At 45.9% G+C, this 26,014-nt stretch overlaps 11 non-coding genes across 11 annotated transcripts; all 11 read right to left on the minus strand.

The window, feature by feature from the left end:
• Nucleotides 1-1,764: 1,764 nt before the first annotated feature.
• LOC130342115 (U2 spliceosomal RNA) lies at nt 1,765-1,955 on the minus strand. Its single transcript, XR_008881829.1, has one exon. It is a non-coding gene; the product is annotated as a U2 spliceosomal RNA (small nuclear RNA).
• Nucleotides 1,956-4,040: 2,085 nt separating this feature from the next.
• LOC130342086 (U2 spliceosomal RNA) lies at nt 4,041-4,232 on the minus strand. Its single transcript, XR_008881808.1, has one exon. It is a non-coding gene; the product is annotated as a U2 spliceosomal RNA (small nuclear RNA).
• A 2,081-nt stretch (nt 4,233-6,313) lies between these two features.
• On the minus strand, nt 6,314-6,504 carry LOC130342116 (U2 spliceosomal RNA). The gene has a single exon (XR_008881830.1). It is a non-coding gene; the product is annotated as a U2 spliceosomal RNA (small nuclear RNA).
• A 2,106-nt stretch (nt 6,505-8,610) lies between these two features.
• LOC130342082 (U2 spliceosomal RNA) lies at nt 8,611-8,801 on the minus strand. Its single transcript, XR_008881804.1, has one exon. It is a non-coding gene; the product is annotated as a U2 spliceosomal RNA (small nuclear RNA).
• Nucleotides 8,802-10,883: 2,082 nt separating this feature from the next.
• Nucleotides 10,884-11,074, minus strand: LOC130342118 (U2 spliceosomal RNA). Its single transcript, XR_008881832.1, has one exon. It is a non-coding gene; the product is annotated as a U2 spliceosomal RNA (small nuclear RNA).
• A 2,076-nt stretch (nt 11,075-13,150) lies between these two features.
• Nucleotides 13,151-13,341, minus strand: LOC130342119 (U2 spliceosomal RNA). The gene has a single exon (XR_008881833.1). It is a non-coding gene; the product is annotated as a U2 spliceosomal RNA (small nuclear RNA).
• A 2,087-nt stretch (nt 13,342-15,428) lies between these two features.
• LOC130342090 (U2 spliceosomal RNA) lies at nt 15,429-15,618 on the minus strand. Its single transcript, XR_008881811.1, has one exon. It is a non-coding gene; the product is annotated as a U2 spliceosomal RNA (small nuclear RNA).
• A 2,090-nt stretch (nt 15,619-17,708) lies between these two features.
• LOC130342084 (U2 spliceosomal RNA) lies at nt 17,709-17,899 on the minus strand. Its single transcript, XR_008881806.1, has one exon. It is a non-coding gene; the product is annotated as a U2 spliceosomal RNA (small nuclear RNA).
• A 2,084-nt stretch (nt 17,900-19,983) lies between these two features.
• Nucleotides 19,984-20,174, minus strand: LOC130342121 (U2 spliceosomal RNA). Its single transcript, XR_008881834.1, has one exon. It is a non-coding gene; the product is annotated as a U2 spliceosomal RNA (small nuclear RNA).
• A 2,092-nt stretch (nt 20,175-22,266) lies between these two features.
• On the minus strand, nt 22,267-22,457 carry LOC130342122 (U2 spliceosomal RNA). The gene has a single exon (XR_008881835.1). It is a non-coding gene; the product is annotated as a U2 spliceosomal RNA (small nuclear RNA).
• Nucleotides 22,458-24,539: 2,082 nt separating this feature from the next.
• On the minus strand, nt 24,540-24,730 carry LOC130342123 (U2 spliceosomal RNA). Its single transcript, XR_008881836.1, has one exon. It is a non-coding gene; the product is annotated as a U2 spliceosomal RNA (small nuclear RNA).
• Nucleotides 24,731-26,014: the final 1,284 nt, after the last annotated feature.

Below are 26,014 nucleotides of genomic sequence, written 5' to 3' on the forward strand. Positions count from 1 at the left end.
TGGCTGTCCCCAAACGGTATCAAACCAACACCCACGGGAAGCTGTAAGCATAGAGGACATGCCTGCACCCCATTGGACTTACCTGTGTGGGTTAAATCCGGGTTATTTGACAACCTATGGCGGTGATGGTTCTGCTCAGGCAGAGCAGTGCTGATGCTCCTCATAAAGCTGTCGCTGCTGTGAAGGTTCTAGGTGACATCACAAATCCCTTTGGTTACATACACAACAAAGCTGGGTTGTTGTTGTTTACACTCTGCAAGGCCTGTGGAAGTGAGTGACATCATAGCACTGTAGTTCTGAGGGTTCAAGATGGATGCAACAATCTCCTGTTGCTTCTATGAAGGCCGTAATAGACGACATCACCAAACAGCTCCATAGTCACATACACAGCAAAGGAGAGATGTTGTTTACACCTAGTGATGTCAGTGGTATTGAGTGACATCACAGCACAGTGCTAAGGCTCCTGGGCCTGGACACAGCAGCGGCTGCAATATCTCAACGGAGAATACGTTTATATCTATGTGTGTGTGCGCGCATATATATATATATATATATATATATATATATATATATATATATATATTTCTCCGCCGAAATCACTTTTAAACCCATTTCCACCTTTTTTTCCCTTCTCTTCCTCTTACTTTTTTTTCACGTTTTTTTACGTTTTTCTCCTTTTCGCCTCTTTTCTGGGCGTATTATTCTTCTTTTTCTTCTTTTTTTTCGTCTAATGCATACCCCATCAGTGCAGCAATGCTTATTCAATACCGCCAGCAGATGGAGACACTGGGGGATAATTTTCTAAGGATTTATACTGATTTTTCCTGTCTGAATTTGTCGCACAGAAAGTTGCAGGCCAAATATGTGTGACATTTCTGCGACTTTAGCTTCTCTAGAGCATTTTTACAACATTATACATAGGTGCTGAATACATAAAAAGCGACTGTTCAGCGACAGACAAGTCGCATCGGCTGAAAGTAGGCCAGAATGTCAGTCCATGTTGGAGCAGGTTTAGATACAGTCTAAAGCATAGATCTCAAAGTATGTGCACAGAATTTAGCAAGGGCCTCGCACCTTCTGATGCATCAGGTAGGTGCACAATAGCATAGCCTAACCCTCTGTACTTTGGTCTATATTGATGCGGGACATAGACAGCCAGCTGATGACCAATCCATTAGTGCAATGGATGGCTGGAAGCATTTGTCTTTGCCTTTGCAATACCACAGAAGCAATGCATGGTCAATGTACAGCAATGACACACCTGTGTGAACAGCCAGGAGACCCCCCCCCCCCCCCCCCCCATGTTATGTTACATAGTTACATAGTTAGTACGGTCGAAAAAAGACATATGTCCATCACGTTCAACCAGGGAATTAAGGGGTAGGGGTGTGGCGCGATATTGGGGAAGGGATGAGATTTTATATTTCTTCATAAGCATTAATCTTATTTTGTCAATTAGGAACATTCAGCACCCACCCGCTATCAAGGCAGCTGCCTATCATGTCATGCCCTACCTGCACAGGTGTGCTGGCTACTCAAATGATCCAATTAAGGAGGCCATTTAGTCAGCAGCAGCAGAAGTCCTGTGCCTGGACGCTCCAACAGGGGCCAGACACAAGCAGAAGCAGAAGCAGCAGAAGCAGCAGCAGCACCACCTTTTGTTTTTTGGCTGCAGCAGCAGCAAGGCCCACAGGGCTGGCTAGCTGGCTAGCCAGCAAGCAGGTAGCAATGAAAGTAGGAATCTTTCTTTTTAACCCTGTAAGGGGGTGGTGCACTGTACCCGAAGATACTGCCATATCGGGTCAATGCATAGGGCGACGGAAGCAAGCTTCGAAATCGGCCCCCGTTCTCAAAAATCCATTTAATATATGGTCCCCAGATAGGGGACGTATCAGATATTAAACTGATAAGAACAGATACTACACTTGATCTTAGCCAAAAGGCCGAGAAGCGATAACCGTGAAAGGGGCGGGCCCAACAAGGTCCCCTTCATGGGCACTATCACTGCTTGCTGTCAGGGAGGCTGCCAGACAATTTTCCATGCACACTCTGGGCTGGGGGGCAGTCAACCACCAGTACACACAGCAGAACCTAAACCCATACCATTATTGCTAAGCAGCAAGACAGGGGCCCATTGCACTCCCACGGGGCCTTTTTAAATGCAATCCATAACCCGGATTTGCCAGGAACCCTTCTTACTCCTCCTACTTGCATGTGACACTGGGCTTAGGATCTGCATAGGAAACACACACACAAGCACACACCTACCTTTGTTGCCTGCAGATGCCTCCTTGGCTGTCCCCAAACGGTATCAAACCAACACCCACGGGAAGCTGTAAGCATAGAGGACATGCCTGCACCCCATTGGACTTACCTGTGTGGGTTAAATCCGGGTTATTTGACAACCTATGGCGGTGATGGTTCTGCTCAGGCAGAGCAGTGCTGATGCTCCTCATAAAGCTGTCGCTGCTGTGAAGGTTCTAGGTGACATCACAAATCCCTTTGGTTACATACACAACAAAGCTGGGTTGTTGTTGTTTACACTCTGCAAGGCCTGTGGAAGTGAGTGACATCATAGCACTGTAGTTCTGAGGGTTCAAGATGGATGCAACAATCTCCTGTTGCTTCTATGAAGGCCGTAATAGACGACATCACCAAACAGCTCCATAGTCACATACACAGCAAAGGAGAGATGTTGTTTACACCTAGTGATGTCAGTGGTATTGAGTGACATCACAGCACAGTGCTAAGGCTCCTGGGCCTGGACACAGCAGCGGCTGCAATATCTCAACGGAGAATACGTTTATATCTATGTGTGTGTGTGCGCATATATATATATATATATATATATATATATATATATATATATATATTTCTCCGCCGAAATCACTTTTAAACCCATTTCCACCTTTTTTTCCCTTCTCTTCCTCTTACTTTTTTTTCACGTTTTTTTACGTTTTTCTCCTTTTCGCCTCTTTTCTGGGCGTATTATTCTTCTTTTTCTTCTTTTTTTTCGTCTAATGCATACCCCATCAGTGCAGCAATGCTTATTCAATACCGCCAGCAGATGGAGACACTGGGGGATAATTTTCTAAGGATTTATACTGATTTTTCCTGTCTGAATTTGTCGCACAGAAAGTTGCAGGCCAAATATGTGTGACATTTCTGCGACTTTAGCTTCTAGAGCATTTTTACAACATTATACATAGGTGCTGAATACATAAAAAGCGACTGTTCAGCGACAGACAAGTCGCATCGGCTGAAAGTAGGCCAGAATGTCAGTCCATGTTGGAGCAGGTTTAGATACAGTCTAAAGTATAGATCTCAAAGTCTGTGCACAGAATTTAGCAAGGGCCTCGCACCTTCTGATGCATCAGGTAGGTGCACAATAGCATAGCCTAACCCTCTGTACTTTGGTCTATATTGATGCGGGACATAGACAGCCAGCTGATGACCAATCCATTAGTGCAATGGATGGCTGGAAGCATTTGTCTTTGCCTTTGCAATACCACAGAAGCAATGCATGGTCAATGTACAGCAATGACACACCTGTGTGAACAGCCAGGAGACCCCCCCCCCCCCCATGTTATGTTACATAGTTACATAGTTAGTACGGTCGAAAAAAGACATATGTCCATCAAGTTCAACCAGGGAATTAAGGGGTAGGGGTGTGGCGCGATATTGGGGAAGGGATGAGATTTTATATTTCTTCATAAGCATTAATCTTATTTTGTCAATTAGGAACATTCAGCACCCACCCGCTATCAAGGCAGCTGCCTATCATGTCATGCCCTACCTGCACAGGTGTGCTGGCTACTCAAATGATCCAATTAAGGAGGCCATTTAGTCAGCAGCAGCAGAAGTCCTGTGCCTGGACGCTCCAACAGCGGCCAGACACAAGCAGAAGCAGCAGAAGCAGCAGCAGCAGCACCACCTTTTGTTTTTTGGCTGCAGCAGCAAGGCCCACAGGGCTGGCTAGCTGGCTAGCCAGCAAGCAGGTAGCAATGAAAGTAGGAATCTTTCTTTTTAACCCTGTAAGGGGGTGGTGCACTGTAACCCGAAGATACTGCCATATCGGGTCAATGCATAGGGCGACGGAAGCAAGCTTCGAAATCGGCCCCCGTTCTCAAAAATCCATTTAATATATGGTCCCCAGATAGGGGACGTATCAGATATTAAACTGATAAGAACAGATACTACACTTGATCTTAGCCAAAAGGCCGAGAAGCGATAACCGTGAAAGGGGCGGGCCCAACAAGGTCCCCTTCATGGGCACTATCACTGCTTGCTGTCAGGGAGGCTGCCAGACAATTTTCCATGCACACTCTGGGCTGGGGGGCAGTCAACCACCAGTACACACAGCAGAACCTAAACCCATACCATTATTGCTAAGCAGCAAGACAGGGGCCCATTGCACTCCCACGGGGCCTTTTTAAATGCAATCCATAACCCGGATTTGCCAGGAACCCTTCTTACTCCTCCTACTTGCATGTGACACTGGGCTTAGGATCTGCATAGGAAACACACACACAAGCACACACCTACCTTTGTTGCCTGCAGATGCCTCCTTGGCTGTCCCCAAACGGTATCAAACCAACACCCACGGGAAGCTGTAAGCATAGAGGACATGCCTGCACCCCATTGGACTTACCTGTGTGGGTTAAATCCGGGTTATTTGACAACCTATGGCGGTGATGGTTCTGCTCAGGCAGAGCAGTGCTGATGCTCCTCATAAAGCTGTCGCTGCTGTGAAGGTTCTAGGTGACATCACAAATCCCTATGGTTACATACACAACAAAGCTGGGTTGTTGTTGTTTACACTCTGCAAGGCCTGTGGAAGTGAGTGACATCATAGCACTGTAGTTCTGAGGGTTCTAGATGGATGCAACAATCTCCTGTTGCTTCTATGAAGGCCATAATAGACGACATCACCAAACAGCTCCATAGTCACATACACAGCAAAGGAGAGATGTTGTTTACACCTAGTGATGTCAGTGGTATTGAGTGACATCACAGCACAGTGCTAAGGCTCCTGGGCCTGGACACAGCAGCGGCTGCAATATCTCAACGGAGAATACGTTTATATATATGTGTGTGTGTGCGCGTATATATATATATATATATATATATATATATATATATATTTCTCCGCCGAAATCACTTTTAAACCCATTTCCACCTTTTTTTCCCTTCTCTTCCTCTTACTTTTTTTTCACGTTTTTTTACGTTTTTCTCCTTTTCGCCTCTTTTCTGGGCGTATTATTCTTCTTTTTCTTCTTTTTTTTCGTCTAATGCATACCCCATCAGTGTAGCAATGCTTATTCAATACCGCCAGCAGATGGAGAAACTGGGGGATAATTTTCTAAGGATTTATACTGATTTTTCCTGTCTGAATTTGTCGCACAGAAAGTTGCAGGCCAAATATGTGTGACATTTCTGCGACTTTAGCTTCTAGAGCATTTTTACAACATTATACATAGGTGCTGAATACATAAAAAGCGACTGTTCAGCGACAGACAAGTCGCATCGGCTGAAAGTAGGCCAGAATGTCAGTCCATGTTGGAGCAGGTTTAGATACAGTCTAAAGTATAGATCTCAAAGTCTGTGCACAGAATTTAGCAAGGGCCTCGCACCTTCTGATGCATCAGGTAGGTGCACAATAGCATAGCCTAACCCTCTGTACTTTGGTCTATATTGATGCGGGACATAGACAGCCAGCTGATGACCAATCCATTAGTGCAATGGATGGCTGGAAGCATTTGTCTTTGCCTTTGCAATACCACAGAAGCAATGCATGGTCAATGTACAGCAATGACACACCTGTGTGAACAGCCAGGAGACCCCCCCCCCCCCCCCATGTTATGTTACATAGTTACATAGTTAGTACGGTCGAAAAAAGACATATGTCCATCAAGTTCAACCAGGGAATTAAGGGGTAGGGGTGTGGCGCGATATTGGGGAAGGGATGAGATTTTATATTTCTTCATAAGCATTAATCTTATTTTGTCAATTAGGAACATTCAGCACCCACCCGCTATCAAGGCAGCTGCCTATCATGTCATGCCCTACCTGCACAGGTGTGCTGGCTACTCAAATGATCCAATTAAGGAGGCCATTTAGTCAGCAGCAGCAGAAGTCCTGTGCCTGGACGCTCCAACAGCGGCCAGACACAAGCAGAAGCAGCAGAAGCAGCAGCAGCAGCACCACCTTTTGTTTTTTGGCTGCAGCAGCAAGGCCCACAGGGCTGGCTAGCTGGCTAGCCAGCAAGCAGGTAGCAATGAAAGTAGGAATCTTTCTTTTTAACCCTGTAAGGGGGTGGTGCACTGTACCCGAAGATACTGCCATATCGGGTCAATGCATAGGGCGACGGAAGCAAGCTTCGAAATCGGCCCCCGTTCTCAAAAATCCATTTAATATATGGTCCCCAGATAGGGGACGTATCAGATATTAAACTGATAAGAACAGATACTACACTTGATCTTAGCCAAAAGGCCGAGAAGCGATAACCGTGAAAGGGGCGGGCCCAACAAGGTCCCCTTCATGGGCACTATCACTGCTTGCTGTCAGGGAGGCTGCCAGACAATTTTCCATGCACACTCTGGGCTGGGGGGCAGTCAACCACCAGTACACACAGCAGAACCTAAACCCATACCATTATTGCTAAGCAGCAAGACAGGGGCCCATTGCACTCCCACGGGGCCTTTTTAAATGCAATCCATAACCCGGATTTGCCAGGAACCCTTCTTACTCCTCCTACTTGCATGTGACACTGGGCTTAGGATCTGCATAGGAAACACACACACAAGCACACACCTACCTTTGTTGCCTGCAGATGCCTCCTTGGCTGTCCCCAAACGGTATCAAACCAACACCCACGGGAAGCTGTAAGCATAGAGGACATGCCTGCACCCCATTGGACTTACCTGTGTGGGTTAAATCCGGGTTATTTGACAACCTATGGCGGTGATGGTTCTGCTCAGGCAGAGCAGTGCTGATGCTCCTCATAAAGCTGTCGCTGCTGTGAAGGTTCTAGGTGACATCACAAATCCCTATGGTTACATACACAACAAAGCTGGGTTGTTGTTGTTTACACTCTGCAAGGCCTGTGGAAGTGAGTGACATCATAGCACTGTAGTTCTGAGGGTTCTAGATGGATGCAACAATCTCCTGTTGCTTCTATGAAGGCCATAATAGACGACATCACCAAACAGCTCCATAGTCACATACACAGCAAAGGAGAGATGTTGTTTACACCTAGTGATGTCAGTGGTATTGAGTGACATCACAGCACAGTGCTAAGGCTCCTGGGCCTGGACACAGCAGCGGCTGCAATATCTCAACGGAGAATACGTTTATATATATGTGTGTGTGTGCGCGTATATATATATATATATATATATATATATATATATATATATATATATATATATATATATATATTCTCCGCCGAAATCACTTTTAAACCCATTTCCACCTTTTTTTCCCTTCTCTTCCTCTTACTTTTTTTTCAAGTTTTTTTACGTTTTTCTCCTTTTCGCCTCTTTTCTGGGCGTATTATTCTTCTTTTTCTTCTTTTTTTTCGTCTAATGCATACCCCATCAGTGCAGCAATGCTTATTCAATACCGCCAGCAGATGGAGACACTGGGGGATAATTTTCTAAGGATTTATACTGATTTTTCCTGTCTGAATTTGTCGCACAGAAAGTTGCAGGCCAAATATGTGTGACATTTCTGCGACTTTAGCTTCTAGAGCATTTTTACAACATTATACATAGGTGCTGAATACATAAAAAGCGACTGTTCAGCGACAGACAAGTCGCATCGGCTGAAAGTAGGCCAGAATGTCAGTCCATGTTGGAGCAGGTTTAGATACAGTCTAAAGTATAGATCTCAAAGTCTGTGCACAGAATTTAGCAAGGGCCTCGCACCTTCTGATGCATCAGGTAGGTGCACAATAGCATAGCCTAACCCTCTGTACTTTGGTCTATATTGATGCGGGACATAGACAGCCAGCTGATGACCAAGCCATTAGTGCAATGGATGGCTGGAAGCATTTGTCTTTGCCTTTGCAATACCACAGAAGCAATGCATGGTCAATGTACAGCAATGACACACCTGTGTGAACAGCCAGGAGACCCCCCCCCCCCCCCCCCATGTTATGTTACATAGTTACATAGTTAGTACGGTCGAAAAAAGACATATGTCCATCAAGTTCAACCAGGGAATTAAGGGGTAGGGGTGTGGCGCGATATTGGGGAAGGGATGAGATTTTATATTTCTTCATAAGCATTAATCTTATTTTGTCAATTAGGAACATTCAGCACCCACCCGCTATCAAGGCAGCTGCCTATCATGTCATGCCCTACCTGCACAGGTGTGCTGGCTACTCAAATGATCCAATTAAGGAGGCCATTTAGTCAGCAGCAGCAGAAGTCCTGTGCCTGGACGCTCCAACAGCGGCCAGACACAAGCAGAAGCAGCAGAAGCAGCAGCAGCAGCACCACCTTTTGTTTTTTGGCTGCAGCAGCAAGGCCCACAGGGCTGGCTAGCTGGCTAGCCAGCAAGCAGGTAGCAATGAAAGTAGGAATCTTTCTTTTTAACCCTGTAAGGGGGTGGTGCACTGTACCCGAAGATACTGCCATATCGGGTCAATGCATAAGGCGACGGAAGCAAGCTTCGAAATCGGCCCCCGTTCTCAAAAATCCATTTAATATATGGTCCCCAGATAGGGGACGTATCAGATATTAAACTGATAAGAACAGATACTACACTTGATCTTAGCCAAAAGGCCGAGAAGCGATAACCGTGAAAGGGGCGGGCCCAACAAGGTCCCCTTCATGGGCACTATCACTGCTTGCTGTCAGGGAGGCTGCCAGACAATTTTCCATGCACACTCTGGGCTGGGGGGCAGTCAACCACCAGTACACACAGCAGAACCTAAACCCATACCATTATTGCTAAGCAGCAAGACAGGGGCCCATTGCACTCCCACGGGGCCTTTTTAAATGCAATCCATAACCCGGATTTGCCAGGAACCCTTCTTACTCCTCCTACTTGCATGTGACACTGGGCTTAGGATCTGCATAGGAAACACACACACAAGCACACACCTACCTTTGTTGCCTGCAGATGCCTCCTTGGCTGTCCCCAAACGGTATCAAACCAACACCCACGGGAAGCTGTAAGCATAGAGGACATGCCTGCACCCCATTGGACTTACCTGTGTGGGTTAAATCCGGGTTATTTGACAACCTATGGCGGTGATGGTTCTGCTCAGGCAGAGCAGTGCTGATGCTCCTCATAAAGCTGTCGCTGCTGTGAAGGTTCTAGGTGACATCACAAATCCCTATGGTTACATACACAACAAAGCTGGGTTGTTGTTGTTTACACTCTGCAAGGCCTGTGGAAGTGAGTGACATCATAGCACTGTAGTTCTGAGGGTTCTAGATGGATGCAACAATCTCCTGTTGCTTCTATGAAGGCCATAATAGACGACATCACCAAACAGCTCCATAGTCACATACACAGCAAAGGAGAGATGTTGTTTACACCTAGTGATGTCAGTGGTATTGAGTGACATCACAGCACAGTGCTAAGGCTCCTGGGCCTGGACACAGCAGCGGCTGCAATATCTCAACGGAGAATACGTTTATATATATGTGTGTGTGTGCGCGTATATATATATATATATATATATATATATATATATATATATTTCTCCGCCGAAATCACTTTTAAACCCATTTCCACCTTTTTTTCCCTTCTCTTCCTCTTACTTTTTTTTCACGTTTTTTTACGTTTTTCTCCTTTTCGCCTCTTTTCTGGGCGTATTATTCTTCTTTTTCTTCTTTTTTTTCGTCTAATGCATACCCCATCAGTGCAGCAATGCTTATTCAATACCGCCAGCAGATGGAGACACTGGGGGATAATTTTCTAAGGATTTATACTGATTTTTCCTGTCTGAATTTGTCGCAGAGAAAGTTGCAGGCCAAATATGTGTGACATTTCTGCGACTTTAGCTTCTAGAGCATTTTTACAACATTATACATAGGTGCTGAATACATAAAAAGCGACTGTTCAGCGACAGACAAGTCGCATCGGCTGAAAGTAGGCCAGAATGTCAGTCCATGTTGGAGCAGGTTTAGATACAGTCTAAAGTATAGATCTCAAAGTCTGTGCACAGAATTTAGCAAGGGCCTCGCACCTTCTGATGCATCAGGTAGGTGCACAATAGCATAGCCTAACCCTCTGTACTTTGGTCTATATTGATGCGGGACATAGACAGCCAGCTGATGACCAATCCATTAGTGCAATGGATGGCTGGAAGCATTTGTCTTTGCCTTTGCAATACCACAGAAGCAATGCATGGTCAATGTACAGCAATGACACACCTGTGTGAACAGCCAGGAGACCCCCCCCCCCCCCCATGTTATGTTACATAGTTACATAGTTAGTACGGTCGAAAAAAGACATATGTCCATCAAGTTCAACCAGGGAATTAAGGGGTAGGGGTGTGGCGCGATATTGGGGAAGGGATGAGATTTTATATTTCTTCATAAGCATTAATCTTATTTTGTCAATTAGGAACATTCAGCACCCACCCGCTATCAAGGCAGCTGCCTATCATGTCATGCCCTACCTGCACAGGTGTGCTGGCTACTCAAATGATCCAATTAAGGAGGCCATTTAGTCAGCAGCAGCAGAAGTCCTGTGCCTGGACGCTCCAACAGCGGCCAGACACAAGCAGAAGCAGCAGAAGCAGCAGCAGCAGCACCACCTTTTGTTTTTTGGCTGCAGCAGCAAGGCCCACAGGGCTGGCTAGCTGGCTAGCCAGCAAGCAGGTAGCAATGAAAGTAGGAATCTTTCTTTTTAACCCTGTAAGGGGGTGGTGCACTGTACCCGAAGATACTGCCATATCGGGTCAATGCATAGGGCGACGGAAGCAAGCTTCGAAATCGGCCCCCGTTCTCAAAAATCCATTTAATATATGGTCCCCAGATAGGGGACGTATCAGATATTAAACTGATAAGAACAGATACTACACTTGATCTTAGCCAAAAGGCCGAGAAGCGATAACCGTGAAAGGGGCGGGCCCAACAAGGTCCCCTTCATGGGCACTATCACTGCTTGCTGTCAGGGAGGCTGCCAGACAATTTTCCATGCACACTCTGGGCTGGGGGGCAGTCAACCACCAGTACACACAGCAGAACCTAAACCCATACCATTATTGCTAAGCAGCAAGACAGGGGCCCATTGCACTCCCACGGGGCCTTTTTAAATGCAATCCATAACCCGGATTTGCCAGGAACCCTTCTTACTCCTCCTACTTGCATGTGACACTGGGCTTAGGATCTGCATAGGAAACACACACACAAGCACACACCTACCTTTGTTGCCTGCAGATGCCTCCTTGGCTGTCCCCAAACGGTATCAAACCAACACCCACGGGAAGCTGTAAGCATAGAGGACATGCCTGCACCCCATTGGACTTACCTGTGTGGGTTAAATCCGGGTTATTTGACAACCTATGGCGGTGATGATTCTGCTCAGGCAGAGCAGTGCTGATGCTCCTCATAAAGCTGTCGCTGCTGTGAAGGTTCTAGGTGACATCACAAATCCCTATGGTTACATACACAACAAAGCTGGGTTGTTGTTGTTTACACTCTGCAAGGCCTGTGGAAGTGAGTGACATCATAGCACTGTAGTTCTGAGGGTTCTAGATGGATGCAACAATCTCCTGTTGCTTCTATGAAGGCCATAATAGACGACATCACCAAACAGCTCCATAGTCACATACACAGCAAAGGAGAGATGTTGTTTACACCTAGTGATGTCAGTGGTATTGAGTGACATCACAGCACAGTGCTAAGGCTCCTGGGCCTGGACACAGCAGCGGCTGCAATATCTCAACGGAGAATACGTTTATATATATGTGTGTGTGTGCGCGTATATATATATATATATATATATATATATATATATTTCTCCGCCGAAATCACTTTTAAACCCATTTCCACCTTTTTTTCCCTTCTCTTCCTCTTACTTTTTTTTCACGTTTTTTTACGTTTTTCTCCTTTTCGCCTCTTTTCTGGGCGTATTATTCTTCTTTTTCTTCTTTTTTTTCGTCTAATGCATACCCCATCAGTGCAGCAATGCTTATTCAATACCGCCAGCAGATGGAGACACTGGGGGATAATTTTCTAAGGATTTATACTGATTTTTCCTGTCTGAATTTGTCGCACAGAAAGTTGCAGGCCAAATATGTGTGACATTTCTGCGACTTTAGCTTCTAGAGCATTTTTACAACATTATACATAGGTGCTGAATACATAAAAAGCGACTGTTCAGCGACAGACAAGTCGCATCGGCTGAAAGTAGGCCAGAATGTCAGTCCATGTTGGAGCAGGTTTAGATACAGTCTAAAGTATAGATCTCAAAGTCTGTGCACAGAATTTAGCAAGGGCCTCGCACCTTCTGATGCATCAGGTAGGTGCACAATAGCATAGCCTAACCCTCTGTACTTTGGTCTATATTGATGCGGGACATAGACAGCCAGCTGATGACCAATCCATTAGTGCAATGGATGGCTGGAAGCATTTGTCTTTGCCTTTGCAATACCACAGAAGCAATGCATGGTCAATGTACAGCAATGACACACCTGTGTGAACAGCCAGGAGACCCCCCCCCCCCCCCATGTTATGTTACATAGTTACATAGTTAGTACGGTCGAAAAAAGACATATGTCCATCAAGTTCAACCAGGGAATTAAGGGGTAGGGGTGTGGCGCGATATTGGGGAAGGGATGAGATTTTATATTTCTTCATAAGCATTAATCTTATTTTGTCAATTAGGAACATTCAGCACCCACCCGCTATCAAGGCAGCTGCCTATCATGTCATGCCCTACCTGCACAGGTGTGCTGGCTACTCAAATGATCCAATTAAGGAGGCCATTTAGTCAGCAGCAGCAGAAGTCCTGTGCCTGGACGCTCCAACAGCGGCCAGACACAAGCAGAAGCAGCAGAAGCAGCAGCAGCAGCACCACCTTTTGTTTTTTGGCTGCAGCAGCAAGGCCCACAGGGCTGGCTAGCTGGCTAGCCAGCAAGCAGGTAGCAATGAAAGTAGGAATCTTTCTTTTTAACCCTGTAAGGGGGTGGTGCACTGTACCCGAAGATACTGCCATATCGGGTCAATGCATAGGGCGACGGAAGCAAGCTTCGAAATCGGCCCCCGTTCTCAAAAATCCATTTAATATATGGTCCCCAGATAGGGGACGTATCAGATATTAAACTGATAAGAACAGATACTACACTTGATCTTAGCCAAAAGGCCGAGAAGCGATAACCGTGAAAGGGGCGGGCCCAACAAGGTCCCCTTCATGGGCACTATCACTGCTTGCTGTCAGGGAGGCTGCCAGACAATTTTCCATGCACACTCTGGGCTGGGGGGCAGTCAACCACCAGTACACACAGCAGAACCTAAACCCATACCATTATTGCTAAGCAGCAAGACAGGGGCCCATTGCACTCCCACGGGGCCTTTTTAAATGCAATCCATAACCCGGATTTGCCAGGAACCCTTCTTACTCCTCCTACTTGCATGTGACACTGGGCTTAGGATCTGCATAGGAAACACACACACAAGCACACACCTACCTTTGTTGCCTGCAGATGCCTCCTTGGCTGTCCCCAAACGGTATCAAACCAACACCCACGGGAAGCTGTAAGCATAGAGGACATGCCTGCACCCCATTGGACTTACCTGTGTGGGTTAAATCCGGGTTATTTGACAACCTATGGCGGTGATGGTTCTGCTCAGGCAGAGCAGTGCTGATGCTCCTCATAAAGCTGTCGCTGCTGTGAAGGTTCTAGGTGACATCACAAATCCCTATGGTTACATACACAACAAAGCTGGGTTGTTGTTGTTTACACTCTGCAAGGCCTGTGGAAGTGAGTGACATCATAGCACTGTAGTTCTGAGGGTTCTAGATGGATGCAACAATCTCCTGTTGCTTCTATGAAGGCCATAATAGACGACATCACCAAACAGCTCCATAGTCACATACACAGCAAAGGAGAGATGTTGTTTACACCTAGTGATGTCAGTGGTATTGAGTGACATCACAGCACAGTGCTAAGGCTCCTGGGCCTGGACACAGCAGCGGCTGCAATATCTCAACGGAGAATACGTTTATATATATGTGTGTGTGTGCGCGTATATATATATATATATATATATATATATATATATATATATATATTTCTCCGCCGAAATCACTTTTAAACCCATTTCCACCTTTTTTTCCCTTCTCTTCCTCTTACTTTTTTTTCACGTTTTTTTACGTTTTTCTCCTTTTCGCCTCTTTTCTGGGCGTATTATTCTTCTTTTTCTTCTTTTTTTTCGTCTAATGCATACCCCATCAGTGTAGCAATGCTTATTCAATACCGCCAGCAGATGGAGACACTGGGGGATAATTTTCTAAGGATTTATACTGATTTTTCCTGTCTGAATTTGTCGCACAGAAAGTTGCAGGCCAAATATGTGTGACATTTCTGCGACTTTAGCTTCTAGAGCATTTTTACAACATTATACATAGGTGCTGAATACATAAAAAGCGACTGTTCAGCGACAGACAAGTCGCATCGGCTGAAAGTAGGCCAGAATGTCAGTCCATGTTGGAGCAGGTTTAGATACAGTCTAAAGTATAGATCTCAAAGTCTGTGCACAGAATTTAGCAAGGGCCTCGCACCTTCTGATGCATCAGGTAGGTGCACAATAGCATAGCCTAACCCTCTGTACTTTGGTCTATATTGATGCGGGACATAGACAGCCAGCTGATGACCAATCCATTAGTGCAATGGATGGCTGGAAGCATTTGTCTTTGCCTTTGCAATACCACAGAAGCAATGCATGGTCAATGTACAGCAATGACACACCTGTGTGAACAGCCAGGAGACCCCCCCCCCCCCCCCATGTTATGTTACATAGTTACATAGTTAGTACGGTCGAAAAAAGACATATGTCCATCAAGTTCAACCAGGGAATTAAGGGGTAGGGGTGTGGCGCGATATTGGGGAAGGGATGAGATTTTATATTTCTTCATAAGCATTAATCTTATTTTGTCAATTAGGAACATTCAGCACCCACCCGCTATCAAGGCAGCTGCCTATCATGTCATGCCCTACCTGCACAGGTGTGCTGGCTACTCAAATGATCCAATTAAGGAGGCCATTTAGTCAGCAGCAGCAGAAGTCCTGTGCCTGGACGCTCCAACAGCGGCCAGACACAAGCAGAAGCAGCAGAAGCAGCAGCAGCAGCACCACCTTTTGTTTTTTGGCTGCAGCAGCAAGGCCCACAGGGCTGGCTAGCTGGCTAGCCAGCAAGCAGGTAGCAATGAAAGTAGGAATCTTTCTTTTTAACCCTGTAAGGGGGTGGTGCACTGTACCCGAAGATACTGCCATATCGGGTCAATGCATAGGGCGACGGAAGCAAGCTTCGAAATCGGCCCCCGTTCTCAAAAATCCATTTAATATATGGTCCCCAGATAGGGGACGTATCAGATATTAAACTGATAAGAACAGATATACACTTGATCTTAGCCAAAAGGCCGAGAAGCGATAACCGTGAAAGGGGCGGGCCCAACAAGGTCCCCTTCATGGGCACTATCACTGCTTGCTGTCAGGGAGGCTGCCAGACAATTTTCCATGCACACTCTGGGCTGGGGGGCAGTCAACCACCAGTACACACAGCAGAACCTAAACCCATACCATTATTGCTAAGCAGCAAGACAGGGGCCCATTGCACTCCCACGGGGCCTTTTTAAATGCAATCCATAACCCGGATTTGCCAGGAACCCTTCTTACTCCTCCTACTTGCATGTGACACTGGGCTTAGGATCTGCATAGGAAACACACACACAAGCACACACCTACCTTTGTTGCCTGCAGATGCCTCCTTGGCTGTCCCCAAACGGTATCAAACCAACACCCACGGGAAGCTGTAAGCATAGAGGACATGCCTGCACCCCATTGGACTTACCTGTGTGGGTTAAATCCGGGTTATTTGACAACCTATGGCGGTGATGGTTCTGCTCAGGCAGAGCAGTGCTGATGCTCCTCATAAAGCTGTCGCTGCTGTGAAGGTTCTAGGTGACATCACAAATCCCTATGGTTACATACACAACAAAGCTGGGTTGTTGTTGTTTACACTCTGCAAGGCCTGTGGAAGTGAGTGACATCATAGCACTGTAGTTCTGAGGGTTCTAGATGGATGCAACAATCTCCTGTTGCTTCTATGAAGGCCATAATAGACGACATCACCAAACAGCTCCATAGTCACATACACAGCAAAGGAGAGATGTTGTTTACACCTAGTGATGTCAGTGGTATTGAGTGACATCACAGCACAGTGCTAAGGCTCCTGGGCCTGGACACAGCAGCGGCTGCAATATCTCAACGGAGAATACGTTTATATATATGTGTGTGTGTGCGCGTATATATATATATATATATATATATATATATATATATATATATATATTTCTCCGCCGAAATCACTTTTAAACCCATTTCCACCTTTTTTTCCCTTCTCTTCCTCTTACTTTTTTTTCAAGTTTTTTTACGTTTTTCTCCTTTTCGCCTCTTTTCTGGGCGTATTATTCTTCTTTTTCTTCTTTTTTTTCGTCTAATGCATACCCCATCAGTGCAGCAATGCTTATTCAATACCGCCAGCAGATGGAGACACTGGGGGATAATTTTCTAAGGATTTATACTGATTTTTCCTGTCTGAATTTGTCGCACAGAAAGTTGCAGGCCAAATATGTGTGACATTTCTGCGACTTTAGCTTCTAGAGCATTTTTACAACATTATACATAGGTGCTGAATACATAAAAAGCGACTGTTCAGCGACAGACAAGTCGCATCGGCTGAAAGTAGGCCAGAATGTCAGTCCATGTTGGAGCAGGTTTAGATACAGTCTAAAGTATAGATCTCAAAGTCTGTGCACAGAATTTAGCAAGGGCCTCGCACCTTCTGATGCATCAGGTAGGTGCACAATAGCATAGCCTAACCCTCTGTACTTTGGTCTATATTGATGCGGGACATAGACAGCCAGCTGATGACCAAGCCATTAGTGCAATGGATGGCTGGAAGCATTTGTCTTTGCCTTTGCAATACCACAGAAGCAATGCATGGTCAATGTACAGCAATGACACACCTGTGTGAACAGCCAGGAGACCCCCCCCCCCCCCCCCATGTTATGTTACATAGTTACATAGTTAGTACGGTCGAAAAAAGACATATGTCCATCAAGTTCAACCAGGGAATTAAGGGGTAGGGGTGTGGCGCGATATTGGGGAAGGGATGAGATTTTATATTTCTTCATAAGCATTAATCTTATTTTGTCAATTAGGAACATTCAGCACCCACCCGCTATCAAGGCAGCTGCCTATCATGTCATGCCCTACCTGCACAGGTGTGCTGGCTACTCAAATGATCCAATTAAGGAGGCCATTTAGTCAGCAGCAGCAGAAGTCCTGTGCCTGGACGCTCCAACAGCGGCCAGACACAAGCAGAAGCAGCAGAAGCAGCAGCAGCAGCACCACCTTTTGTTTTTTGGCTGCAGCAGCAAGGCCCACAGGGCTGGCTAGCTGGCTAGCCAGCAAGCAGGTAGCAATGAAAGTAGGAATCTTTCTTTTTAACCCTGTAAGGGGGTGGTGCACTGTACCCGAAGATACTGCCATATCGGGTCAATGCATAAGGCGACGGAAGCAAGCTTCGAAATCGGCCCCCGTTCTCAAAAATCCATTTAATATATGGTCCCCAGATAGGGGACGTATCAGATATTAAACTGATAAGAACAGATACTACACTTGATCTTAGCCAAAAGGCCGAGAAGCGATAACCGTGAAAGGGGCGGGCCCAACAAGGTCCCCTTCATGGGCACTATCACTGCTTGCTGTCAGGGAGGCTGCCAGACAATTTTCCATGCACACTCTGGGCTGGGGGGCAGTCAACCACCAGTACACACAGCAGAACCTAAACCCATACCATTATTGCTAAGCAGCAAGACAGGGGCCCATTGCACTCCCACGGGGCCTTTTTAAATGCAATCCATAACCCGGATTTGCCAGGAACCCTTCTTACTCCTCCTACTTGCATGTGACACTGGGCTTAGGATCTGCATAGGAAACACACACACAAGCACACACCTATCTTTGTTGCCTGCAGATGCCTCCTTGGCTGTCCCCAAACGGTATCAAACCAACACCCACGGGAAGCTGTAAGCATAGAGGACATGCCTGCACCCCATTGGACTTACCTGTGTGGGTTAAATCCGGGTTATTTGACAACCTATGGCGGTGATGGTTCTGCTCAGGCAGAGCAGTGCTGATGCTCCTCATAAAGCTGTCGCTGCTGTGAAGGTTCTAGGTGACATCACAAATCCCTATGGTTACATACACAACAAAGCTGGGTTGTTGTTGTTTACACTCTGCAAGGCCTGTGGAAGTGAGTGACATCATAGCACTGTAGTTCTGAGGGTTCTAGATGGATGCAACAATCTCCTGTTGCTTCTATGAAGGCCATAATAGACGACATCACCAAACAGCTCCATAGTCACATACACAGCAAAGGAGAGATGTTGTTTACACCTAGTGATGTCAGTGGTATTGAGTGACATCACAGCACAGTGCTAAGGCTCCTGGGCCTGGACACAGCAGCGGCTGCAATATCTCAACGGAGAATACGTTTATATATATGTGTGTGTGCGCGTATATATATATATATATATATATATATATATATATATATATATATTTCTCCGCCGAAATCACTTTTAAACCCATTTCCACCTTTTTTTCCCTTCTCTTCCTCTTACTTTTTTTTCACGTTTTTTTACGTTTTTCTCCTTTTCGCCTCTTTTCTGGGCGTATTATTCTTCTTTTTCTTCTTTTTTTTCGTCTAATGCATACCCCATCAGTGCAGCAATGCTTATTCAATACCGCCAGCAGATGGAGACACTGGGGGATAATTTTCTAAGGATTTATACTGATTTTTCCTGTCTGAATTTGTCGCACAGAAAGTTGCAGGCCAAATATGTGTGACATTTCTGCGACTTTAGCTTCTAGAGCATTTTTACAACATTATACATAGGTGCTGAATACATAAAAAGCGACTGTTCAGCGACAGACAAGTCGCATCGGCTGAAAGTAGGCCAGAATGTCAGTCCATGTTGGAGCAGGTTTAGATACAGTCTAAAGTATAGATCTCAAAGTCTGTGCACAGAATTTAGCAAGGGCCTCGCACCTTCTGATGCATCAGGTAGGTGCACTATAGCATAGCCTAACCCTCTGTACTTTGGTCTATATTGATGCGGGACATAGACAGCCAGCTGATGACCAATCCATTAGTGCAATGGATGGCTGGAAGCATTTGTCTTTGCCTTTGCAATACCACAGAAGCAATGCATGGTCAATGTACAGCAATGACACACCTGTGTGAACAGCCAGGAGACCCCCCCCCCCCCCCATGTTATGTTACATAGTTACATAGTTAGTACGGTCGAAAAAAGACATATGTCCATCAAGTTCAACCAGGGAATTAAGGGGTAGGGGTGTGGCGCGATATTGGGGAAGGGATGAGATTTTATATTTCTTCATAAGCATTAATCTTATTTTGTCAATTAGGAACATTCAGCACCCACCCGCTATCAAGGCAGCTGCCTATCATGTCATGCCCTACCTGCACAGGTGTGCTGGCTACTCAAATGATCCAATTAAGGAGGCCATTTAGTCAGCAGCAGCAGAAGTCCTGTGCCTGGACGCTCCAACAGCGGCCAGACACAAGCAGAAGCAGCAGAAGCAGCAGCAGCAGCACCACCTTTTGTTTTTTGGCTGCAGCAGCAAGGCCCACAGGGCTGGCTAGCTGGCTAGCCAGCAAGCAGGTAGCAATGAAAGTAGGAATCTTTCTTTTTAACCCTGTAAGGGGGTGGTGCACTGTACCCGAAGATACTGCCATATCGGGTCAATGCATAGGGCGACGGAAGCAAGCTTCGAAATCGGCCCCCGTTCTCAAAAATCCATTTAATATATGGTCCCCAGATAGGGGACGTATCAGATATTAAACTGATAAGAACAGATACTACACTTGATCTTAGCCAAAAGGCCGAGAAGCGATAACCGTGAAAGGGGCGGGCCCAACAAGGTCCCCTTCATGGGCACTATCACTGCTTGCTGTCAGGGAGGCTGCCAGACAATTTTCCATGCACACTCTGGGCTGGGGGGCAGTCAACCACCAGTACACACAGCAGAACCTAAACCCATACCATTATTGCTAAGCAGCAAGACAGGGGCCCATTGCACTCCCACGGGGCCTTTTTAAATGCAATCCATAACCCGGATTTGCCAGGAACCCTTCTTACTCCTCCTACTTGCATGTGACACTGGGCTTAGGATCTGCATAGGAAACACACACACAAGCACACACCTACCTTTGTTGCCTGCAGATGCCTCCTTGGCTGTCCCCAAACGGTATCAAACCAACACCCACGGGAAGCTGTAAGCATAGAGGACATGCCTGCACCCCATTGGACTTACCTGTGTGGGTTAAATCCGGGTTATTTGACAACCTATGGCGGTGATGGTTCTGCTCAGGCAGAGCAGTGCTGATGCTCCTCATAAAGCTGTCGCTGCTGTGAAGGTTCTAGGTGACATCACAAATCCCTATGGTTACATACACAACAAAGCTGGGTTGTTGTTGTTTACACTCTGCAAGGCCTGTGGAAGTGAGTGACATCATAGCACTGTAGTTCTGAGGGTTCTAGATGGATGCAACAATCTCCTGTTGCTTCTATGAAGGCCATAATAGACGACATCACCAAACAGCTCCATAGTCACATACACAGCAAAGGAGAGATGTTGTTTACACCTAGTGATGTCAGTGGTATTGAGTGACATCACAGCACAGTGCTAAGGCTCCTGGGCCTGGACACAGCAGCGGCTGCAATATCTCAACGGAGAATACGTTTATATATATGTGTGTGTGTGCGCGTATATATATATATATATATATATATATATATATATATATATATATTTCTCCGCCGAAATCACTTTTAAACCCATTTCCACCTTTTTTTCCCTTCTCTTCCTCTTACTTTTTTTTCACGTTTTTTTACGTTTTCTCTCCTTTTCGCCTCTTTTCTGGGCGTATTATTCTTCTTTTTCTTCTTTTTTTTCGTCTAATGCATACCCCATCAGTGCAGCAATGCTTATTCAATACCGCCAGCAGATGGAGACACTGGGGGATAATTTTCTAAGGATTTATACTGATTTTTCCTGTCTGAATTTGTCGCACAGAAAGTTGCAGGCCAAATATGTGTGACATTTCTGCGACTTTAGCTTCTAGAGCATTTTTACAACATTATACATAGGTGCTGAATACATAAAAAGCGACTGTTCAGCGACAGACAAGTCGCATCGGCTGAAAGTAGGCCAGAATGTCAGTCCATGTTGGAGCAGGTTTAGATACAGTCTAAAGTATAGATCTCAAAGTCTGTGCACAGAATTTAGCAAGGGCCTCGCACCTTCTGATGCATCAGGTAGGTGCACAATAGCATAGCCTAACCCTCTGTACTTTGGTCTATATTGATGCGGGACATAGACAGCCAGCTGATGACCAATCCATTAGTGCAATGGATGGCTGGAAGCATTTGTCTTTGCCTTTGCAATACCACAGAAGCAATGCATGGTCAATGTACAGCAATGACACACCTGTGTGAACAGCCAGGAGACCCCCCCCCCCCCCCCCATGTTATGTTACATAGTTACATAGTTAGTACGGTCGAAAAAAGACATATGTCCATCAAGTTCAACCAGGGAATTAAGGGGTAGGGGTGTGGCGCGATATTGGGGAAGGGATGAGATTTTATATTTCTTCATAAGCATTAATCTTATTTTGTCAATTAGGAACATTCAGCACCCACCCGCTATCAAGGCAGCTGCCTATCATGTCATGCCCTACCTGCACAGGTGTGCTGGCTACTCAAATGATCCAATTAAGGAGGCCATTTAGTCAGCAGCAGCAGAAGTCCTGTGCCTGGACGCTCCAACAGCGGCCAGACACAAGCAGAAGCAGCAGAAGCAGCAGCAGCAGCAGCACCACCTTTTGTTTTTTGGCTGCAGCAGCAAGGCCCACAGGGCTGGCTAGCTGGCTAGCCAGCAAGCAGGTAGCAATGAAAGTAGGAATCTTTCTTTTTAACCCTGTAAGGGGGTGGTGCACTGTACCCGAAGATACTGCCATATCGGGTCAATGCATAGGGCGACGGAAGCAAGCTTCGAAATCGGCCCCCGTTCTCAAAAATCCATTTAATATATGGTCCCCAGATAGGGGACGTATCAGATATTAAACTGATAAGAACAGATACTACACTTGATCTTAGCCAAAAGGCCGAGAAGCGATAACCGTGAAAGGGGCGGGCCCAACAAGGTCCCCTTCATGGGCACTATCACTGCTTGCTGTCAGGGAGGCTGCCAGACAATTTTCCATGCACACTCTGGGCTGGGGGGCAGTCAACCACCAGTACACACAGCAGAACCTAAACCCATACCATTATTGCTAAGCAGCAAGACAGGGGCCCATTGCACTCCCACGGGGCCTTTTTAAATGCAATCCATAACCCGGATTTGCCAGGAACCCTTCTTACTCCTCCTACTTGCATGTGACACTGGGCTTAGGATCTGCATAGGAAACACACACACAAGCACACACCTACCTTTGTTGCCTGCAGATGCCTCCTTGGCTGTCCCCAAACGGTATCAAACCAACACCCACGGGAAGCTGTAAGCATAGAGGACATGCCTGCACCCCATTGGACTTACCTGTGTGGGTTAAATCCGGGTTATTTGACAACCTATGGCGGTGATGGTTCTGCTCAGGCAGAGCAGTGCTGATGCTCCTCATAAAGCTGTCGCTGCTGTGAAGGTTCTAGGTGACATCACAAATCCCTATGGTTACATACACAACAAAGCTGGGTTGTTGTTGTTTACACTCTGCAAGGCCTGTGGAAGTGAGTGACATCATAGCACTGTAGTTCTGAGGGTTCTAGATGGATGCAACAATCTCCTGTTGCTTCTATGAAGGCCATAATAGACGACATCACCAAACAGCTCCATAGTCACATACACAGCAAAGGAGAGATGTTGTTTACACCTAGTGATGTCAGTGGTATTGAGTGACATCACAGCACAGTGCTAAGGCTCCTGGGCCTGGACACAGCAGCGGCTGCAATATCTCAACGGAGAATACGTTTATATATATGTGTGTGTGTGCGCGTATATATATATATATATATATATATATATATATATATATTTCTCCGCCGAAATCACTTTTAAACCCATTTCCACCTTTTTTTCCCTTCTCTTCCTCTTACTTTTTTTTCACGTTTTTTTACGTTTTTCTCCTTTTCGCCTCTTTTCTGGGCGTATTATTCTTCTTTTTCTTCTTTTTTTTCGTCTAATGCATACCCCATCAGTGCAGCAATGCTTATTCAATACCGCCAGCAGATGGAGACACTGGGGGATAATTTTCTAAGGATTTATACTGATTTTTCCTGTCTGAATTTGTCGCACAGAAAGTTGCAGGCCAAATATGTGTGACATTTCTGCGACTTTAGCTTCTAGAGCATTTTTACAACATTATACATAGGTGCTGAATACATAAAAAGCGACTGTTCAGCGACAGACAAGTCGCATCGGCTGAAAGTAGGCCAGAATGTCAGTCCATGTTGGAGCAGGTTTAGATACAGTCTAAAGTATAGATCTCAAAGTCTGTGCACAGAATTTAGCAAGGGCCTCGCACCTTCTGATGCCTCAGGTAGGTGCACAATAGCATAGCCTAACCCTCTGTACTTTGGTCTATATTGATGCGGGACATAGACAGCCAGCTGATGACCAATCCATTAGTGCAATGGATGGCTGGAAGCATTTGTCTTTGCCTTTGCAATACCACAGAAGCAATGCATGGTCAATGTACAGCAATGACACACCTGTGTGAACAGCCAGGAGACCCCCCCCCCCCCCCCCATGTTATGTTACATAGTTACATAGTTAGTACGGTCGAAAAAAGACATATGTCCATCAAGTTCAACCAGGGAATTAAGGGGTAGGGGTGTGGCGCGATATTGGGGAAGGGATGAGATTTTATATTTCTTCATAAGCATTAATCTTATTTTGTCAATTAGGAACATTCAGCACCCACCCGCTATCAAGGCAGCTGCCTATCATGTCATGCCCTACCTGCACAGGTGTGCTGGCTACTCAAATGATCCAATTAAGGAGGCCATTTAGTCAGCAGCAGCAGAAGTCCTGTGCCTGGACGCTCCAACAGCGGCCAGACACAAGCAGAAGCAGCAGAAGCAGCAGCAGCAGCACCACCTTTTGTTTTTTGGCTGCAGCAGCAAGGCCCACAGGGCTGGCTAGCTGGCTAGCCAGCAAGCAGGTAGCAATGAAAGTAGGAATCTTTCTTTTTAACCCTGTAAGGGGGTGGTGCACTGTACCCGAAGATACTGCCATATCGGGTCAATGCATAGGGCGACGGAAGCAAGCTTCGAAATCGGCCCCCGTTCTCAAAAATCCATTTAATATATGGTCCCCAGATAGGGGACGTATCAGATATTAAACTGATAAGAACAGATACTACACTTGATCTTAGCCAAAAGGCCGAGAAGCGATAACCGTGAAAGGGGCGGGCCCAACAAGGTCCCCTTCATGGGCACTATCACTGCTTGCTGTCAGGGAGGCTGCCAGACAATTTTCCATGCACACTCTGGGCTGGGGGGCAGTCAACCACCAGTACACACAGCAGAACCTAAACCCATACCATTATTGCTAAGCAGCAAGACAGGGGCCCATTGCACTCCCACGGGGCCTTTTTAAATGCAATCCATAACCCGGATTTGCCAGGAACCCTTCTTACTCCTCCTACTTGCATGTGACACTGGGCTTAGGATCTGCATAGGAAACACACACACAAGCACACACCTACCTTTGTTGCCTGCAGATGCCTCCTTGGCTGTCCCCAAACGGTATCAAACCAACACCCACGGGAAGCTGTAAGCATAGAGGACATGCCTGCACCCCATTGGACTTACCTGTGTGGGTTAAATCCGGGTTATTTGACAACCTATGGCGGTGATGGTTCTGCTCAGGCAGAGCAGTGCTGATGCTCCTCATAAAGCTGTCGCTGCTGTGAAGGTTCTAGGTGACATCACAAATCCCTATGGTTACATACACAACAAAGCTGGGTTGTTGTTGTTTACACTCTGCAAGGCCTGTGGAAGTGAGTGACATCATAGCACTGTAGTTCTGAGGGTTCTAGATGGATGCAACAATCTCCTGTTGCTTCTATGAAGGCCATAATAGACGACATCACCAAACAGCTCCATAGTCACATACACAGCAAAGGAGAGATGTTGTTTACACCTAGTGATGTCAGTGGTATTGAGTGACATCACAGCACAGTGCTAAGGCTCCTGGGCCTGGACACAGCAGCGGCTGCAATATCTCAACGGAGAATACGTTTATATATATGTGTGTGTGTGCGCGTATATATATATATATATATATATATATATATATATATATATATTTCTCCGCCGAAATCACTTTTAAACCCATTTCCACCTTTTTTTCCCTTCTCTTCCTCTTACTTTTTTTTCACGTTTTTTTACGTTTTTCTCCTTTTCGCCTCTTTTCTGGGCGTATTATTCTTCTTTTTCTTCTTTTTTTTCGTCTAATGCATACCCCATCAGTGCAGCAATGCTTATTCAATACCGCCAGCAGATGGAGACACTGGGGGATAATTTTCTAAGGATTTATACTGATTTTTCCTGTCTGAATTTGTCGCACAGAAAGTTGCAGGCCAAATATGTGTGACATTTCTGCGACTTTAGCTTCTAGAGCATTTTTACAACATTATACATAGGTGCTGAATACATAAAAAGCGACTGTTCAGCG

Source organism: Hyla sarda, unplaced genomic scaffold, assembly GCF_029499605.1.
Source record: "Hyla sarda isolate aHylSar1 unplaced genomic scaffold, aHylSar1.hap1 scaffold_636, whole genome shotgun sequence".
In the NCBI taxonomy this organism is placed as follows: domain Eukaryota; kingdom Metazoa; phylum Chordata; class Amphibia; order Anura; family Hylidae; genus Hyla; species Hyla sarda.